Source organism: Anomaloglossus baeobatrachus, chromosome 7 (assembly GCF_048569485.1).
Source record: "Anomaloglossus baeobatrachus isolate aAnoBae1 chromosome 7, aAnoBae1.hap1, whole genome shotgun sequence".
Classification (NCBI taxonomy): domain Eukaryota; kingdom Metazoa; phylum Chordata; class Amphibia; order Anura; family Aromobatidae; genus Anomaloglossus; species Anomaloglossus baeobatrachus.
In genome coordinates this window covers 122,098,253-122,118,286 of record NC_134359.1, presented here as the reverse complement: position 1 = coordinate 122,118,286, position 20,034 = coordinate 122,098,253, and the positions used below count along the sequence as shown (strand labels likewise).

Sequence of the window (20,034 nt, the reverse complement as noted above, 5' to 3'; positions counted from 1 at the left end):
GAAATCGATCTCCAATCCAGGAAGCGTCGTGGAAGTCGCTATCTAGTGACACGTGGGTGATTGTGGGGAGGAGGGGCGGGTGTGTGAGGTGGCAGTGGCTGGGAATAATAGTGTACAGCAGGTGGTGGCTCTGGGCACATGACACTGGTAGTTCCACAGCGAATTTAGCGCAATACAGAGCCTGGCTGCTATTTATGTTAATTTCCCAGTTATTTCCATGCTATAGTATGACGTCATACGTCTTGAAGTAATGACTTCATTAATAAAAGAAAAAACAGAAGTGACCTTTTAATTTTATTCCCCAGGAAACGTCATTTATATATTAAACTTTTCAATGTTCTTTTGTTGTAGGAATGTTTAGCCCGAGCTGTAAATATCTGCACCGGAAAGCTGTTTATCCCTTCAGCTCCACAGCGATCGAAGGGTTTCCGGTTTTTCCTCCCTTTCTTCCAAGAGCCATAACTTTTTATTTTTCATTAACATTGCTATATGAGGGCTTGTCTTTTTGCAGGACGAGTTGTACTTTTGAATGACACCATTCACTCTGCCCCATATTGGAAAATGGAAAAAAAATTCCAAGTGGCGTGAAATTGTGAAAAAAAGTGCAATTCCACGATTGTTTTTTTTTTTGGGGTTTGTTATTCACCCTGTTCACTATATGGTAAAACTGATCTGGCAGTATGATTCCTCAGGTCAGCACGAGTTTGTATATACTAAACATGTATAGTTATAGGCCGGCTTCTCACTTGCGATTTTCTCGCAGTAGTGCAATGCGAGAAATTCTCGCATTGCACTCGGACACATGTTATTCAATGATTCAGATCTCATCTGCGATTTTTTTCTCACACCAAATCAGACTGAGAAAAAAATCGCAGCATGCTGCGATTTGGAGAGCTTCTCGCGCGAGTCTCTTCAATGATTATGGGAGCGGGTAAATAATCGGATGTCACACAGACGGCACTCACACCATCCTAGTGACATTCGATTTTCTAAATACATTTATCGCATGTTTCACAAAACACCGGAAATGAGTGAGGTTTCACAATACCGGTCATTCTCTACCTCTGTCAGTCGGTCTCTCCCTCTCGGTCTCTATTCTCTGTCTGTCGGTCGGTCTCTCTCTCTGTCCATGTCGGTCTATCCCCCCCTCTCTCTCATACGCATCGATCACCGGCACGGTGTTGCACGGCGTTCATACTGCTCCGGCGGCTTCTCCTCTTTTGAAAAAGCCGGCCGCTCATTAATCAATCTCGTATTCCCTGCTTTCCCCACCCACCGGCGCCTATGATTGGTTGCAGTCAGACAGGCCCCCACGATGAGTGACAGCTGTCTCACTGCAACCAATCACAGCTGCCGGTGGGCAGGTCTATATCATGCAGTTAAAAAAATAAATAATTAAAAAAAAACAGCGTGTGTTTCCCTCCAATTTTAATACCAGCCAGGGTAAAGCCACACGGCTGCAGGCTGGTATTCTCAGGATGGGGAGCCCCACGTTATGGGGAGCCCCCCACCCTAACAATATCAGCCAGCAGCCGCCCGGAATAGCCGCATCCATTAGATGCGACTGTCCCGAGACTGTACCCGGCCATCCCGAATTGCCCTGGTGCGGTGGCAATCGAGGTAATAAGGAGTTAATGGCAGCAGCCCATAGCTGCCACTAAGTCCTAGATTAATCATGGCAGGCGTCTCCCCGAGATACCTTCCATGATTAACCTGTAAGATAAAGAAAATAAAGACATACACCAAAAAACCCTTTATTTGAAATAAATGACAAAAAAACAACCTCTTTCACCACTTTATTAAACCCCCAAATACCCCTCCAGGTCCGACATAATCCACAGAGGTCCCTCGACACTGTCAGCTCTGCTACATTGGAAGCTGACAGAGAGCGGTCACAGACCACGACCGCTTTCTGTGAGCTCCCCGCAGCGACTGAAGTGAGTCGCGCTATCAGCGATGACATCACTCAGGTTACCCGCGGCCACAGATCTCAGCGGGAGGACTTCTGCTGTGGCCGCGGGTAACCTCAGTGACGGCACCGCTGATAGCGCGGCTCACTGCGGTCACTCAGGGGATTTCCGGTCACCGATGAGACCTTCATCGGTGACTGAAAATCAGGCCATGCCGCGGGATGACAATGAAGTCGGGTGACGTTCATCCGACTTCATTCAGATCAGCAGACACGTGCAAGGAATAATGCGCACAAAGTAAAGAAAGTACAGCTCAACGATCATTAACTTTCTGTTGAATGCAGAAGTCCTGCGCATGGAATAGCTTGGCCACTAATCAATATAGCAAAAGGAAATCCAGCGCTGACCAGGCAAATTAAAAGTCCAAAAATGTATTGAAGATAAGTATAAAATCCAGCAAGTGAGGGCTCATATGGGCTGCTTCTCACTTGCGAGTTTCTCGCAGTAGAGCAATGCGAGAAAAACTTGCATTGGAATTGGACACATGTTAGTGAATGATTCAGCTCGCATTTGCGATTTTTTTCTCAGTCCAAATCGGACTGAGAAAAAAATCGCAGCATGCTGCTTTTTTGTGAGTGTCTCGAACCATTTTTCTCAATGATTCCCTATGGAAGCGGATTAAAAGAAGGATCACACACGTGCACCAGCGTTCACATTTGCGAGTGTGGCAGGAACTATGCTCATTAAATATTCAACAGATGAATGTGACATCACATTCCCAAAGGTAAATTAACTGAAACATGTGTAATCACTTTTATCTAGTTAAGATGTTGCAGGAAACTAGCATCGCAAACGCGACACACACGCGTCGCACACGCGAGCCAAATCATTAATTTATTCAGAAATAGCATCGCACTTGCGTTGCACTTGCACCTAACGTGAACTCAAATCAGCCGAGTTTTTTTCAGCCCAGTCGGACCGATTTTACTTGCATAGATGTGTTTCCAGCCTATCATGAAGGGTCAGCTAGAACATCACATTTCGACATGAGGAATAATGTGGGCTTGCAGTGCAAACCTGCATTAGGCCCGTTGCACACGTCAGTGAAAAACAGAAAATAAAAAGTTTTTCCAGCTTACCCAATATATTGTAGGATCAAGCTGCTATGACTATAGAGGCTCTTAGCACGGATATATGGTAGAAGCTCTTACCAGCACAAATAGAAGAGATGAATCCAGCGAGCCAAGGTTGAAGTAGATAAATAGTTTCTTTAGTCTTTATTTCAATAATATTAAAAAAAGTCTTTGTCCATAGCAGCATAAATGATGACAAACAGAGGTAGGAAAAGTTGCTGCTGGCGCACGGCAACAGTTAAAAACAGACATTCTTCAATGACGTGTAAAACACGCACATGTCCCTCCGTGTTCAGTGATTCACGGCACACGTGGGTTGTCTATGTTCATTCCGGGCTCCGTTCTCCGTGGTCTGTGATTGCACATTGCGATCAACTCACCTGTGTCCGCTCCTGCTCTCCTTGGTGCTGAATGCTCCCGCGGTGCAGCATCCGGCCGGCGCTGACCTCTGCAGCAACTGCTTCCGGGTCGGCTGTGTTGTGTATTCATGAATATGCACGAATGTAATGATCCGGCTCAGAAGCAGGAGGCAGAACAGGCTACACAGAGTGTCGCTGGAGCTGGGTGAGTAAAAATGTTTTTTATTTTATAATCACGTTTATTTCTGGCACGTGTTTCACGGATGACACACGGATCACACCACTGCCTGGTCCGTAGGATATCAGTGATGCCAGAAAAAAACGGACATGTCTCGTGCGGCAATCACAGACATGCGTGTACGCCGCACGGAGACAAGGTCAGTGAAAAATCACTGATGTGTGCGCAGGCCCATTGATTATAATGGGTCTGCATATGTCAGTGATTCTGGTACGTAGAAAAAAAAAGCACATACGTACCAGAATCACTGACGTCTGAAACGGGCCTTAAAGAGACAGATACGACCAAGGACTTATAGGTATGTCCTAGGTCGTAAAGGGGTAAAGTGGAGGAGCTTGTGAGTAGACCTGTCCATCTGCCTGTGAGGAAGGCTGTGCGAAGAAATGGAAGAAATCACATCTACAATCCAATTCCTAAAGTGACCACACACAGCTGGGGCGATGCAGCAACGTGCCCTGCAACCAGATCATCTGTGCAGTCTTCAACTTGTCAACGATTGTTGTAGGCTAGAGCTGCACGACGACACATTGCAGTATTATAATAATATTTTTTTTCTATATCGCCAACGTATTCTGCCGCACTTTACAATGGAGAGAGGGGACATGTACAGGCAATATGAGACATTAGAGTAACACAAGTCACCAAGAGGAGTCAAATCCAAAATTTTTAAAAATAATATAGCATTTTCAAATAATGCACGTTACTTGTGTTCTTGGTTACATTTCTACGGGGATTCAAGTTGGGATTCCCTCTGGATCATATTTTAAAGTATGATTTTCTAAACACAGTCTCATCCTAATCATATGTTTAACCCCTTCTCCCACAGGTGATTTTTAATTTTTCATCTTGGTTTTTTCCTCCCCTTCTTCCAAGAGCCATAACTTTTTTATTTTTCTGTCAACATTGCCACATGAAAGCTTGTTTTTTTCAGGACGAGTTGTACTTTTGAATGAAACCATTAGCTTTACTATATAGTGTACTGGAAAATGGGAAAAAAATTCCAAGTGCAGGGAAATTGCAAAAAAAAGTGGAATTGCACGATTGTTTTGGGGGTGTTTTATTCACCGTTTACTATATGGTAAAACTGATGTGTCGGTATAAGGGCTCACCTTAGTACCAGTTCATAGAAAGCAAACATGTATACCTTTTAACTTTTATCTAAGAGGTGAAAAAAAATTCAGAAGTTTGTCCAAAAAAAAGAATAGCGCTTTTGTTGTTATTTTCCGAAGCCCCTAGGGTTCTCATTTTTCAACATCTGGAGCTCAGTGATGGCTTATTTTTTTCGTCTTTTATGATACCATTTTGTGTAGATGCAATGTTTTGATCGCCTGCTATTGCATTTTAATGCAATGTTGCAGCAACCAAAAAATGTAATTTTGGCGTTTGGAATTTTTTATTCCCACGCCGTGTAGTGATCAGATTAATTGATTTTATATTTTGATAGATTGAGCATTTCTGAAAGCGGCGATACCAAATATGTGTATTTTTTTTGTTTTATGTTCAATGGGGTGAAAGGGGGTTGATTTGAACTTTTAAGGTTTTTTTTTATTTTTTCATATTTTTTAAAACCTTTTTTAAAAAATGTTTCACTTAAGTGGTTAGTCTCCTAGAGGACTTTATGACTCCACAGTCTGATCTCTTGTGCTGATCAGAGAGATGCTGCTCTGATCATCAGAAATGCACTGTTCCAGTGAGTGCCGCCACTCTGTCGGCTCTCACAGTAAATACGTCATGGTAGCGTCAGGAGTCATCATTTGACCTTGTGCTACCATGACAACCCATTGGCACCTTGTGATCTCATCATGGGGCTACCGATGGTGGCGAGGAATGGCGCGATCCCTGCCACTACCCTTTAAATTGCACTGTCAGATTTTGACAGCATGATCTAAGTGGTAAGCAGGCTCGAGTGGATCTCTGAACTATTCACTTCTGCTGAGAGTGAATTTCAATTTTTATTTAAGCTGCAGAATGATATTTGATTCAGTGTCATTTTTCCTTCATCTTCTACTCTTTCACCTACCAGTTCTTGGGTGAGTTTTTATGCTGCAATTTCTAATTTTTAGTGATGGGCAAACCTGAACTATAAGGTTCAAGGTCTGTACTGGATAACTAGTATCTGTGCACTGCACAGACCCTGACCATGGGGTTCTCAGGGGACTCCGTATAACTGTTCAGATTCGGCCACCCAGATAATTAAAAAAATAAAGGAAAAAGAGAGATAATAGGGAATAAAGTAGGAGCATTATAATTAGCGAGCCTCCCGTGCAGCTGTAACACTGCTTCCGGGTCCGCTCATTAATCTTAATACATATTCACTGCTTCCCTGGCAAAAAAAACTGCATCAAAATATGATGTGGTTTTGATGCAATTTTTTTGCCAGGAGATGCAAATTTGGTGCAGTAATTTAATGTATAAATTTAAGAACCAAATCTCCATCTCTTGGCAAAATAAACGCAAAAAACTGTTTTGACACTGTTTTAGGCCTGTTTCACACGTCAGTGATTCTGGGACGTTTGTGCTTTTTTTTAAACGTACCAGAATCACTGACATACGCAGACCCATTATAATGAATGGGTCTGCTCACACATCAGTGATTTTTCACTGCACGTGTCTCCGTGCGGCGTACCCGCGTGTCCTTGATTGCCGCACGGAGACATGTCCATTTTTTTCTGGCATCACTGATGTCCCACGGACCACGCAGTGGTGTGGTCCGTGAAACACGTGCCAGAAAAAAACGTGCTTTTAAAATAAAAATCATTTTTACTCACCCGGCTTCAGCGATGTCCTCTGCAGCCCGTGCAGCTTGTTGCTTCTAAGCCGGCTCATTACTGTTGCGCATATTCATGATGCACGACACAGCCGACCCGGAAGCAGCTGCTGCGGGGGTCAGCGCCGGCCGGATACTGCACTGCGGGAGCGTTCAGCACCAAGGAGAGCGGGAGCGGGCACAGGTGACTTAATCTCTAAGTGCAATCACGGGCCACGGAGAACGGAGCCCGGATTGCACTTAGACAACCCACGTCTGCCGTGATTCATGGCACACGCAGGGACATGTGCGTGTTTTACACGCCAGTGAAAAACATCAGTGTTTTTCACTGACGTGTGAAACGGGCCTTAGTGCGGTTTTCTGCCAGGAGATGCAAAATTGGTGCAGAAATCTGGTGCAGACATTTCAGCACCAAATTTCTATCTCCTAGCAGAAAAACGCAGCAAAACGCCGTCAAAAACATTTTTTTTACCAAGAGATGCTGATTTGGTGCTGAAATCTATACACCAAATTTGCATCTCCTGGCAAAAAAAAACAAAAACGCATCAAAACACGATGCAGTTTTGATGCGATTTTTTTGCCAGGAGATGCAGCTTTGGTGCTGAAATTTGTACACCAAATTCCTACACCAAATCTGCATCTTCTGGTGAAAAAAATGCATCAATTTCACCTCAAAACTGCATGACATTTAGATGTGTTTTTTTTTAACAGAAGATGCAGATTTGGTGCAGAAATTTGGTGTATAAATATTATCAACAAGTCTGGATCTCTTGGCAAAAAAAAAGTGATTTTCTGCCAGGGAATGCAGATCTCATTGACCTTAATGAGTTCACCTGAGGTGAGATCACTGAGTTCAATGAGGTCACCTGAGGTCAGTTTACTTGCAGTCACAGGAGGGGTACCGCGGGAACTTCCAGCTGTGACCACAGATAAACTGAGTGATGTCACCACTCACAGCTGCGGCTCAGTCAGTCTGTGCCTGAAGCCACAGCATATTGTCAGGTCTTCTAATGTGCCTGTGCGCTGCGACTTCAGTATGTAGTAGAGCCGGGATCATGGTTGGACCTCATGTGGATTACGTCGGAACTGAGTATTTGGGGTTAATAAATTGGAGAAACAGAGTAGGGTTTTTTTTGTATATTATTTCAAATATAGGATTTTTTTGGTGTTTGTGTTAATTTCTTTTCACTTACATTATTAGTAATGGGGGATCTCATAGACGCCTTCCATTACTAATCTAGAGCTTAGTGTCAGCTGTGAGCTGTCAGTAACCCCTTATATTACCCCGATTGCCACCGTACTAGGTCATTCGGGTGAGTCGGGTAAAGTGCCTGGATTGTCGCATCTGATAAATATGACAATTCTGAGGGGCCCAATAACCATGGGTTTCCCCAGCCTTAGAATACCAGCCCCCAGCTGTTGGCTTTATCATGACTGAGTATCACAATTCGGGGGGACCACAAACTGTCTTTTGAAATTATATATTTAAATAATTTTTTTAAAAAGACACAGTGTTCTGCTTATTTTGATATACAGCCAAGATAAGCACGTGGCTAGGGGCTGCAGCCTGTGGCCTTATGCTTTATCTGCGCTGGGTATCACAAAATGGGGGAACCATATACCAATTTATTTGTTTGTACACTATAGGTATACAGACAGCATGGGTGTTTCCAACCAATCACAGACTCTGTCACACAGGGTGGGAACTGCAACCAATCACAGACACTGGGACTGCTGGTGGGTGGGGGGAAGCAGTGAATATGTATGAGGGATAATGAGCGGATCTGGAAGTAGTGTTACAGCCATGTGGGAGACTCTTTAAGTATAACACCCCTTTTATTTAAAATAATCTGTGGAGGTGGAGTTATCTTACAGGCAGCATCCACCCCATAGACTAGAACAGCTCATATTTACATGAAGTGATAAGAGATTAGAGATTATCCACAACAAGGCATCTGATATGAGGCAGTCAGGTATGGCTTTTTTAAACATTCTATAACCTGTCTGCCCATATTAATAGGTTAGATGTGGTAACCGATTCCCTTTAAACTATTGAGGCTGCCAGGGGACTCCATCATCTCCATGCTTGTAAGTGCTATAGTACAATGTTGTCCGCCTATGTGACATTGGTTTGTAAACTTTGCTGATTTAAACTAAAGTGGGCTTGACACGCTACGATATATCAAACGATATGTCGTCGGGGTCACGTTGTAAGTGACGCACATCCGGCATCGTTTGACATATCGTAGCGTGTGACAGCTACAAGCGACTGTGAACGAGCAAAAATACTCACCTTATCGTTGCTCATTGACACGTTGCTCATTTTCAAAAAATCGAATGTCCGGTTGTTTATTGTTCCCGAGGCAGCACACATCGCTCTGTGTGACACCCCGGGAACGATGAACTGCAGCTTACCTGCGTCCCGCCAGCAATGCGGAATGAAGGAGGTGGGTGGGATGTTTACATCCCGCTCATCTCCGCCCCTCCACTTCTATTGGCCGGCTGCTGTGTGACGTCGCTGTGACGCCGAACATCCCTCCCCCTTCAGGAAGAGGATGTTCGCCGCCCAGAGCGAGGTCGTTCAGGAGGTAAGTACGTGTGACGGGGGGTTACGACTTTGTGCACCACGGGCAACAAATTGCCCGTGCCACACAAACGATGGGGGCGGGTGCAATCGCACGAGAAATTGATACGCGTAAAGCAGCCTTTACTGATGGGGCTCAATCTAATAATATACATTTGGTAGATTACTAACAGCAGTTATCAGCTTTTGCTAACCACCATACTAGACTTGTAGCTTATAGACATCACTGGTGCACTTTCTTCTTAAAGGGAACCTGTCATCAGAAATTTTGCTTTAAACCTAAATGTTTCCCCCTCTGCAGCTCCTGGGCTGCATTCTAGCAAGGTTCCTGTTGGTTTTTTGCTCCCTTTTAGACCAAATATAATACTTTATAAAGGTGTACCTTTTGGGATGCAAATTTTCTAAATCGTCCATGGGGGCGGGCTCTCTGGTGTCCATTATGTCCATCCTGCCGATTTACGACGTCCCCCAACGAGATTATGGGTGGCGCTGTGATTATCATTGCAAGTGCCCACCCATAATCTAGTGCACGCGCTTTCCTCTCTGCCTCCAGCGTTCTGTGCATGCGCTGGCCGTAACCGGTGGTGTCCTGCTCCGATCCTCCCATCTATTTCCTGCTACAGGGAAAGATGGGAAAGAGGGGACGTGCGGTCATCTGGCCAGCGCTTGCGCAGAACGCTGAAGGCAGAGGGGAAAGCGCGGGCACTTGCGATGACAACACAGCGCCGCCCATAATCTCAAACCGCAAACGTCACCAGCGGTCACACTGTGCACGCAGTGCACAGTCCCGCTACAGTGGCACTGCGCATGCGCCGGACCACGGGCTCACTGGGCGGCATCCTGGAAGTATGAAATGCTGCGTTGGGGGACGGCATAAATCGGCAGGAGGGACATAACGGACACCAGAGAGCCCGCCCCCATGGACGATTTAGAAAATTTTCATCCCAAAAGGTACAACTTTATAAAGTATTATATTTCGTCTAAAAGGGAGCAAAAAAACAACAGGAACCTTGCTAGAATGCAGCCCAGGAGCTGCAGAGGGGGAAACTTTTAGGTTTAAAGCAAAATTTCTGATGACAGGTTCCCTTTAAAGGGTCGGAGTCTATTTTTACAAATAAGTAAACAAGTGACATTCCCATGTCTGCACTGTCAGCAATGCAATAACATGATGAGAGGTGACAACACTCATCATCCATATAGTGGCAAACAATACCTAGCAAAAACGACTGCACCTGCGACTCTGCTTCTGTGGTACACCTGAGCCGCCCCTGATTGACAGGTTATACATGCTATACTTATATGCTTACAATTACCTTTATTTTTGAGATTGTACTTAGCTTTTTAATCGCACTGTCACCACACTTTATTAGCTTTATCTAAACTACTCCCTGGTGGCAGTCCATTACACTGTATTGTCTCTCTCATGTGCTATTTATTGTCAGTGGACATTCTCCTGGCTTTATATTTGCATTGATCTAATGTGTTTTTCTTAACTTTTTCTCCCAGAGTCGCAAGGACGATTCTGCACAGCTCCTGTTTGTTCAGCACATCCCCACTGCGCCTGCGTGTGTATTTTCTCCGGGAGCCATCCGTTGCCATGGTCACCGCAGACGCTCGCTGCACTCACTGAGCGGTCCTGTGATATCCCGCTTAGTGACGTATGTCCCCGCCCACCCACACAGGCCGCCTGATTGGACGCACGACGTCTTCCTCCTTCCGGGCGCCTGTGGATTGTCAGAGCGCGTCTCTGTAGCGGTGGAGGCCGCTCGGCTGCGCCTCCCTCGGTACTCCGGTATTTATGCACTCGGCTCTGTGCTGCTTTTACTATTCTAAAGATATTCAAAGAGGAGATATGCGGCCCAGACACAGAATGCGACACAGAAGGATTATTTATAGAAATGCAAACAACGAAAAGTGCACGTAATAGAAACAGGATGGAGTGAGCAGGGTACAGGGCGGCCAGTCACTGGAAAGCTTCATTTCTTGCCTGTATATACATATGGCGGCACAGAAAGCGGCTCCTGTGCAGGAACAATAGATGGGCCGTTTCCCATCCAACAACTCATCCAAATGCACAAGTCCTCCTTTGGAGGCAGTAATGGCCCCTGCCCTCTGGGGCCCCTGTGGTGATGTACTTATCCAGACTGCCCCTATTATGCTGTGTATTTTTGCATGCGGTTTTCATAATGTAGTACATGGGCAGAAGGGCTGAAAAACGCACGAAGACTTGACATGCTTAGGCTGGTTTCACACTACGTCTTTTTAACATCCGTTGAAAACGTTTTTTTAACGGAAGTACGGATCCTGCTTTTACAGCAAATAACGTATGCAAACGCATATGTTATTTTGCAGGATCCTGCACTGGATAGAGAGAGAGAAAACGAGAGAGAGAGAAAACGAGAGAGAGAGAAAACGAGAGAGAGAGAAAACGAGAGAACGAACTGTGGGCATGCTCAGTCCAAAAGCAGGATCCTGTCTATCAGCATGCAGCATTCACCTGCGTTATAGTCAGGATCCAGCAATTTGCAGTATTTGGACGGAGCTCAAAAACGCTACATGTTGCGTTTTTGAAACATGTTAAAATAACGCAAAAGGACGGATCCTGCGTCTAACGGACGCAAACGCACGCAAACGCAGGTGGACGCGAGTCCATTGAAAAAGCATTGACATGAAAACGGATTTGCACAGGATCCGTACTTCCGTTAAAAAAATGTTTTCGACGGATGTTAAAAAGACGTAGTGTGAAACCAGCCTTAGGCTGCTTTCACACATCCGGCTTGAGCGCTGCGGCTCAATCCGGCTGTGCAAGCTATGCAACGGATGCGGTGAAAACACCGCATCCTTTGCATAAGTTTTTCCTTTGCGGCCAGTCCGGTTTTTGCCACTTGCGGCATGCTACTGAGCATGTGCAGTGGCAAAAACCGCATGTGGCGGCCGGATGCGGTTATTGCCACATCGCGCCGCATCCGGCCGCCATAGGCATGCATTGAAAAATGCGCCGCATCGGCCGAATGCGGCGCGATGCGGTTTTTTTTGCCGCACGAAAAAACGTGCCAGGCAACGTTCCATCCGGCCGCCGCATCGGCTAAATCTGCCGCATGCGGCAAAAACCGGATGGAACGCAAGGCAATGCGGCACTAATTAAATTCTATGCAGGAAAATCGCAACTGGCAGCAAAAAAAAACGGTTGCAATTTTCCTGCAAAGTGCCGGAGTGTGCCGCATTGCAGAAACCGGAGGTGTGAAAGCAGCCTTAGTATGATGAGTTTCATGCAATACCTGCCAGCATTGCCATACAGCCTGATGCTTTATTAGCAGGCCCATTAGTAATCTGAAGTGCTAGTGCATTAATTACACCAATATGGCACAGTAGGCTATGTTCACACAGGGCATCTTTTGCTGTGCATTTTTGAGGTCCCAACAATGCACCTAAATGCAGCATTTCCTTCTTCCAGCAAAGTATGAGATTTCTATTTTGCTGTCCACACTGGGCATCTTTTGATGGCTGCATCTTGGCTGTGTTTCTCAAGATGCAGCATGTCAATTATTTCTGTGTTTTTCCAGCTTTTTTGAGCCCTTCCAGTCAATAAATTTGACTTAAAAACTCATTGGGGAAAACGCAGTGCGTTTTTGGTGCATTTTTCATACACTCAAGATGCACTGACAAAAAGATGACACGTGTGAACATAGCCTAAAAATCACAACTTAATAGTTCACTGCACTCTCTAAGTCCCTATGACCACGGGAGAAAATACCTGCGGATTTTCTTGATTTTCCAGATAAATCCGCAGGTTTGCGCAAATACAGACACTCCCTATGTTATTGTATGGGATTTGGGGAGTGCTGTGTCCATGCTGCGGAATTTGCACCTGCAAAAAAATGCTGCGGATTTCCCACAGCCGCAAAGAACTGCATGTCAATTATTCATGTGGATTTCCTGGCTTTCTACCATGTAGATACAGGGGGGGAATTCTGCAAAAATAACTCTTGAATTCCGCAGGTTTTTTACCGCAATAATGCCGCCTGAAATCCGCAATAACGGATAGCTGCGGATTCCGGGGAGCTGCTGTGTGAACCTCCAGAAAATTCCACAGGTATTGTCTCCCGTGGGCACAGGGCCTAAAAGTTCATGCAATAGTTGAATTTATTTGTGGTGTATACAAAAATTGTTTTTGATAGTGATAAGCGACATGTCACTGGGGACATTTCAACCCATCCACGTCTTTTTCAGAGTCACTGGAAAAAAAAATATACATATATGTAAAGAGAAAATATATAAAAGTAATATACAAAGTTATATACAATATTATATACAATATATACAAAAGTAATCAAAAGCATTAAAGGGCAATATAGGTAATGGTTTAGGGGTGACCGCCCTCAAGGATCAGGTAAACTGGATATAGGATAACAAAGAGAGAGATTATAGCACAGAGCATTTACAAAGGTCCTTCCCATTCCCTCCATTTCCCTGTTCCTACCCTTTCCTTACCTTGTTTCCCTGTGTTCCTGTATCCCGTTCCTATCCTCACCAACATCCATACATACAATAACGGACATTTACATATAACATTTACAGTGTACTGACGCACACACCACATTAGAGCCACACCATTGCACATATTCACCTCAATTTACAACCCTGCTTATCTACTACCCATCATTAGATACACCGTATTAGTACAATAATATCCCTTATTCCCACATTAATAATTTCACATTCATTGTATATTCACCACACTTCCATTTCACACATTCCATCTATTCCATACTTCAGAGATTCCATGTTCAACACATTTCCCTAGGCCATATACATTTTATATATTCATTCATACCAAGCAACCTATATTATCATTATACATTCACTACAAGCTGCCCCATACATTATTCCACAATTGTATCCCTTTAAAAGACTAAAAGTTAAGATTTTTTTTTTTTTGCATCTCATCACCTTACATCACAAGACATGCTCAGCAGGTGCTCCAGTTACCTGTGATTGACACACACCACCACCAATGAGCATACTATAGTTCCGCCCAAACTACATATAAGGCTAAGTTCACATTTCCGTTGTTTTGCATCAGTCACATGCGTTGCTTGACGCATGTGACTGATGCGTTGTACAACGGATGACAAAGAACAGAATTCTTTGTCGGACTCCGTTGTGTGCGGGGGTCGGAGCGCGAGGGGGTGGAGCGCGAGGGGGCGGAGTTCGGGGTGGGTGGAGCCGAGCGGGGCCGTGGCACTGAGGACGTCAGTGCCGTGGGGACTGCAGGGCTGGGGACAGGTGAGTGTGTGTGTGTGTGTGTGTGTGTACACACATGCGGAGTGCGGAAGGAGGCGTAGCCGAGCGGGGAAATGTCTTGCTCCCTGCACAGCCAGGGTAAATATCGGGTATAAGCAAAGCACTTTTTGCTTGGTTACCCGATATTTATCTTGGATACCAGCATACACCACTTAGCCCTGGCTCCCTGTACCCGTAACCAGTGTAAATATCGGGTAACTAACCAAAGCGCATTGCTTGGTTACCCGATGTGTATCCTGGTTACGGGTGCAGGGAGCTAGAGAGAGCATGCGCAGCAAAATCCTACGGATTGCGCTGCTCAAAAAACGTTACAGGCTGCGTTGCTCCCGCTCGGCGGTCAGTTAAAAAACGACTGACCGCGACGCAGCGAATGCAACGCAGCATCATCAGTCGCAATCCGTCACTAATAGAAGTCTATGGGGAAAAACTGGATTCCTGCAAAATATTTTGCAGGATACCGTAATTCCTCTAGGCGACGGATTGTGACTGATGCAAAACAACGGAAGTGGGAACCTAGCCTTAGAGAGCCCTGTTCCCTACATACACGCCATACAGGCATCAGCACGCCAACACCTCCTTGATCCTGGAACCTTTCCCACAGGTAAACCGCCAGTGTATCTTATTCAATGCTATTTGTCTTCTATGTTATTTTCATGCAAAATAGCTTCCATGGCCCATTCATTCATTCATTGTACTTCGACCTTTGTAAATGCTCTGTATTGCTCTCTGCCCATAATCTGTCTCTTTATCCTATACCCAGCTTAGCTGATCCTTGAGGGCGGTCACCCCTAAACCATTACCTATATTGCTCTTTAATACTTTTGATTACATATATATATATATATATATATATATATATATATATATATATATATATATATATATATATATTGTGTATAATATTGTATATAACTTTGTATATTACTTGTATATATACGATACACTTTATTGATCCCGTGAGAAATTCTGGTATCACAGCAGCACAACTTAAATCATAACATGAATTACTTAATTGACAAGACAGTAGAGTTGACAGAAGAACATTATACATTCGATTAGGACATACACAGCGGGTGAACTGAAAGTAGAAGAAATAAAGTAGACATTCACCTTGATGATTTAACACTAATGTTATTGTTGTACATTCCCATAGAAGTTGGCACAAATGATTTCCTATATTTTTCCTTTTTACACCTCAGAAGGATTAGCCGGTTACTGAAGGTCTCTTCTGTCTCATGAATCGCTCATATAATGGATGTGCATTATTATTCATGATCGCCATAGACTTTTTCAGAGTTCTTCTCTCCACTACTTCCTCAAGAGTCCAGATTGCAGCCAGCAGCGGAGCTTGCCTTCTTGATAAGCTTATTCAGCTTATTAGCATCAGAGACCCGCACACTACTACCCCAGCATATGAGTGCAAAAAAGATGGCACTTGCCACTACAGACTGGTAGAACATTTCTAACATTTTGTTGCACACATTAAAAGACCTCAGTTTCCTTAGGAAATACAATCTGCTCATCCCCTTCTTGTAGACCCTCTCTGACTGGCATCTCCAGTCCAGTTTGCTATCCAGGTGGACCCCCAAATATTTGTAACTCTCCACCTGCTCTACCTCCTGACCAGCAATAGTGATGGGTAAACATTCCATCTTTCTCCTGCTATAATTGGCCACCAACTCCTTAGTTTTCTTAACATTCAGTTGTAAACAGTTACCATGGCACCAATCCACAAAATTCGACACCACCCTTCTATATTCCTCATCCCCCTGGTCCCCCCTAATACATCCAACAACCACGGAGTCATCCGAGAATTTTTGAAGGTGACAAAAATCAGATTTATACTGAAATTCTGATGTATACAGTGTGAATAGGAAGGGCGCTAGCACCGTTCCCTGAGGGGCACCTACACTGCTCAATAATCTGCTAGACACAACTGCTCCCATCTGTACAAACTGTGGCCGATCTGATAGGTAGTCAGTTATCCAATTTCTCATCCCCTCCTCCACCTTCATGTCAGTCATCTTTTTGTGTAGTAAAAGTGGCTGCAGGGTGTTAAATGCACTCGAGAAATCGAAGAACATCGCTCGCACAGTCGTTCCGTCATTCTCCAAAAATGAATGTACAGTATGTAACAGAGAAAGAATAGCATCGTCCACCCCCAATCTATGCCGGTAAGCAAACTGTAGGGGGTCAATAAAAGCCCTCACCCTCGGACTCAAGTGAGCAAGCACTAATCTTTCCAAGGCTTTCATAGCATGAGATGTTAAGGCTACAGGACGATAGTCATTTAGGGATGCAGGAGAAGTAGTCTTGGGTACCGGAAGCAGACAGGAAGTTTTCCATAACACTGGTACCCTCTGTGTTTGTAGACTTCCATTAAATAGGTGTGTAAAGACCGTACACAGCTGGTCTGCACACACTTTAAGGACACGTGGACTGAGTCCATCTGGCCCTGCAGCTTTACCAATGTTAAGTGACTTAAACTGCCTCCTCACATCATTTTCGGAGACTCTGAAATTAGTCTGCTCATCCTCCAATATCAATATTTTCTCTTTACATATAAGTATTTTTCTTTTTCAGCGACTTTTTGAAAAAGACCCGGATGGGTTGAAACGTCCCCAGTGACAAGGTGCTTATCACTATCAAAAACATTTTTTGTATATACCACGAAAAAATTCTACTATTGCATGAACTTTTAGAGAGTGCGTTGAATTATTAAGTTTTGATTTTTGGGCTACCCCATTTCACGTGCACTTTGACCCCTTCCGAGTGCAGAACCATTCTCTTTACTTGAACATAGCCTAAGGGGTACTTTGCACGTTGCGACATTGCTACTGCGATATCGTCGGGGTCAAATCGAAAGTGACGTACATCCGGCGCCGGTAACGACATCACAACGTGTAAAGCCTAGGAGAGAAGAACGAGCGTGAAACAGTCAAAAATCGGTGATCTGTGTCACGTCATTCATTTTCATAATGTCGGTGCGTCCGCAGGTACGATGTTGTTTGTCGTTCCTGCAGCTCCACACATCGCTGTGTGTGAAGCCGCAGGAGCGACAAACATCTCCTTACCTGCGCCCGCCGTCCACCGGTAATGCGGAAGGGAGAAGGTGGGCGGGATGTTTACATCCCGCTCATCTCCGCCCCTCCGCTTCTATTGGCCAGCCGATTAGTGATGTCGCGGTGACATCGCTGTGACGCCGAACGCACTGCCTCCTTGAAGGAGGGATTCTTCGGCAGTCACCAGACCAGGTAAGTGCGTGTGAAGCTTCCGTAGCGATAATGTTCGCTACGGCAGCTATCACAAAATATCGCATGTGCGACGGGGGCGGGTGCTATCGCACTCGGCATCGCTATCATCGGCTAGCGATGTCGCAGCGTGGAAAGTACCCCTAAGGCTATTTGCAAATTTGTTGCAGAAATTTCCCTATATGTAAACCGCAATGTTCGTCAGACAACCTCATGTAGCAACTGGATGCAGTTTGTGGTTGGTTTTAGCGCGAGTTAGTATGCGGTCACGGGACAAAGAATAGAGGGAGAGAAGGATAAGAGTCAATATTAACCATCAACCAACAGATACAAAGGCAAGATTAAGTGCATTGGTATCAGAACTATGCAACCACATTAAGTATAAAAGCTCAGGCTGTTTTTCAACAGTGATTTGGATTCTGGTTTCATCAGTTTTTGGTCCGTGTGTCAGTTATTACCAGCAATGTAAATGGATATACGTCATGCCATTTATAAAGGTGCTCCGATGAGATACCACTCCTTAGTAAACGTTAATCTAATTCTAGCACTCAATAGATTCGATTCAAATAAATGATTTATTTGGTACATGCAATTCATGGTAATGTGATGTTTCGGTCTGTAACTAAGGCCGCAGTTACACTTGCATATGACTCGCACTAGTGCAATGTGAGAAAATCTTGCATTGCACTCGGTCTCATTTAAGACAACGCTACAGCTCAAATCTGCGTGTTTTTCCTAAGCCCTAAATGGACTGAGGAGAAATTGCAGCATGCTGTGATTGTTGTCACTCGCACTCATACAAATCTATGGGTGCGAGAAAAAGATCGGACTGCACTCTGATGTCATTCAAGTGCAGTGCAATATACGCACAGGCTGATAATGTAGGAGATGGGGAGATTAACCCCTCCCTCTCCTCCACAGCGTCCGCCCTCTCATCCACAACTGTGACCCAAATGCAAGATTAGGTCACATGACACTCGGCTCACTCGCAGCAGAACCTGGGCAGAGGGTTATTTGCATATTGTATCAGAAGCAATTTGCAAGTGTGACCCCGGCCTTAGGCGGGCTTTGCACACTACGACATCGCAGGTGCGATGTCGGTGGGGTCAAATTGAAAATGACGCACTTCCGGCATCGCATGCGACATGTAGTGTGTAAAGGCTCGGTGATACGATTAACGAGCGCAAAAGCGTCGTAATCGTATCATCGGTGCAGCGTCGGCGTAATCCATGATTACGCTGACGCGACAGTCCGATGTTGTTCCTCGCTCCTGCGGCAGCACACATCGCTGTGTGTGAAGCCGCAGGAGCGAGGAACATCTCCTACCGGCGTCACTGCGGCTTCCGTAGGATATGCGGAAGGAAGGAGGTGGGCGGGATGTTTACATCCCGCTCATCTCCTCCCCTCCGCTCCTATTGGCCGCCTGCCGTGTGACGTCGCAGTGACGCCGCACGACCCGCCCCCTTTATAAGGAGGCGGGTCGCCGGCCAGAGCGACGGTCGCAGGACAGGTGAGTCCACGTGAAGCTGCCGTAGCGATAATGTTCGCTACGGCAGCCATCACAAGGATATCGCAGTTGCGACGGGGGCGGGCACTATCGCGCTCGGCATCGCAGCATCGGCCTGCGATGTCGCAGCATGCAAAGTGCCCCTTAGACCTTCATCAGACTGAAATTACAATCAGGTAAATGAAGTGAAAAAATTATATTGATATGTTGACTGGTGATTTATAACATGCAGTAGTCACAGAGTGTCAGAAAGTAATACACATAAATACAAACATTGTATCAAAAGTTGCCATACTATTGTTAGGTTTGTACACAAGGGTTACAGTAGCGCACTATAAAACTGCAACTGACCCTTCTTGTTCCTGTAAAGACTAGAGATCCCAACCCTGCAGTCCCTAGTGGGTCGTGCGGGAGTTGCAATAGCCCTAACACTAAACAATGGCAAAATGGTCCGAGTCAAGAGGAAGATGGATGGTGCGAAATACAGGGATATTCTTGAGCAAAACCTATTTCAGTCAGTGATTTGAGACTAGAACGGAGGTTTATCTTCCAACAAGACAATGACCCAAAACATTCTGCTTAAGCAACATTTGCGTGGAGAGATGAACCTGAAAAGGTAAATTCGGTGTTGGTATCAAACACGGCCTTTACTAAAAAATCAGGGCTGCCTGATGATCCTCTAAAAATTTGGGGTGAGGGCCACCAGATGAACCTCTAAAAATGTGGCACGATTGCCACCTGATGACCCTTTAAACATAACTCTCTAAAAGTTTTGAGTGCGAGTCGCATGATGATCCTGTTGATACAGTGGAGGAGGACAAGAAAAAGAAGAAACCATAAACCATATTCCTATTCTTTTTTTGGGTGGGAAGAGGTGCAATTGAATACACCAGAAACAAAAGGAACATTTGAATTGGCTTTAGGCTCCACTGCTGTCATCCGGTGGGGTTGAGAAGTCTGGGCCAATCCAGGCCTTGTTCA

General features: G+C 45.0%; 1 protein-coding gene across 4 annotated transcripts in view; it reads left to right on the top strand.

The window, feature by feature from the left end:
* The first annotated feature begins 10,230 nt into the window (after positions 1 to 10,230).
* The window catches only part of LOC142245982 (alpha-aspartyl dipeptidase-like), a 52,273-nt gene continuing 42,469 nt past the window's right edge, over positions 10,231 to 20,034 (top strand). The window contains exon 1 of one of the 4 annotated variants that reach the window (XM_075318991.1): positions 10,231 to 10,270. The gene's annotated coding sequence lies outside the window, so the exon portion shown is untranslated. Of the gene's footprint in view, positions 10,271 to 10,690; positions 10,784 to 16,906; positions 16,928 to 20,034 lie in introns of those variants that run through there. The other 3 variants (XM_075318989.1, XM_075318990.1, XM_075318992.1) reach the window with 3 other exon arrangements.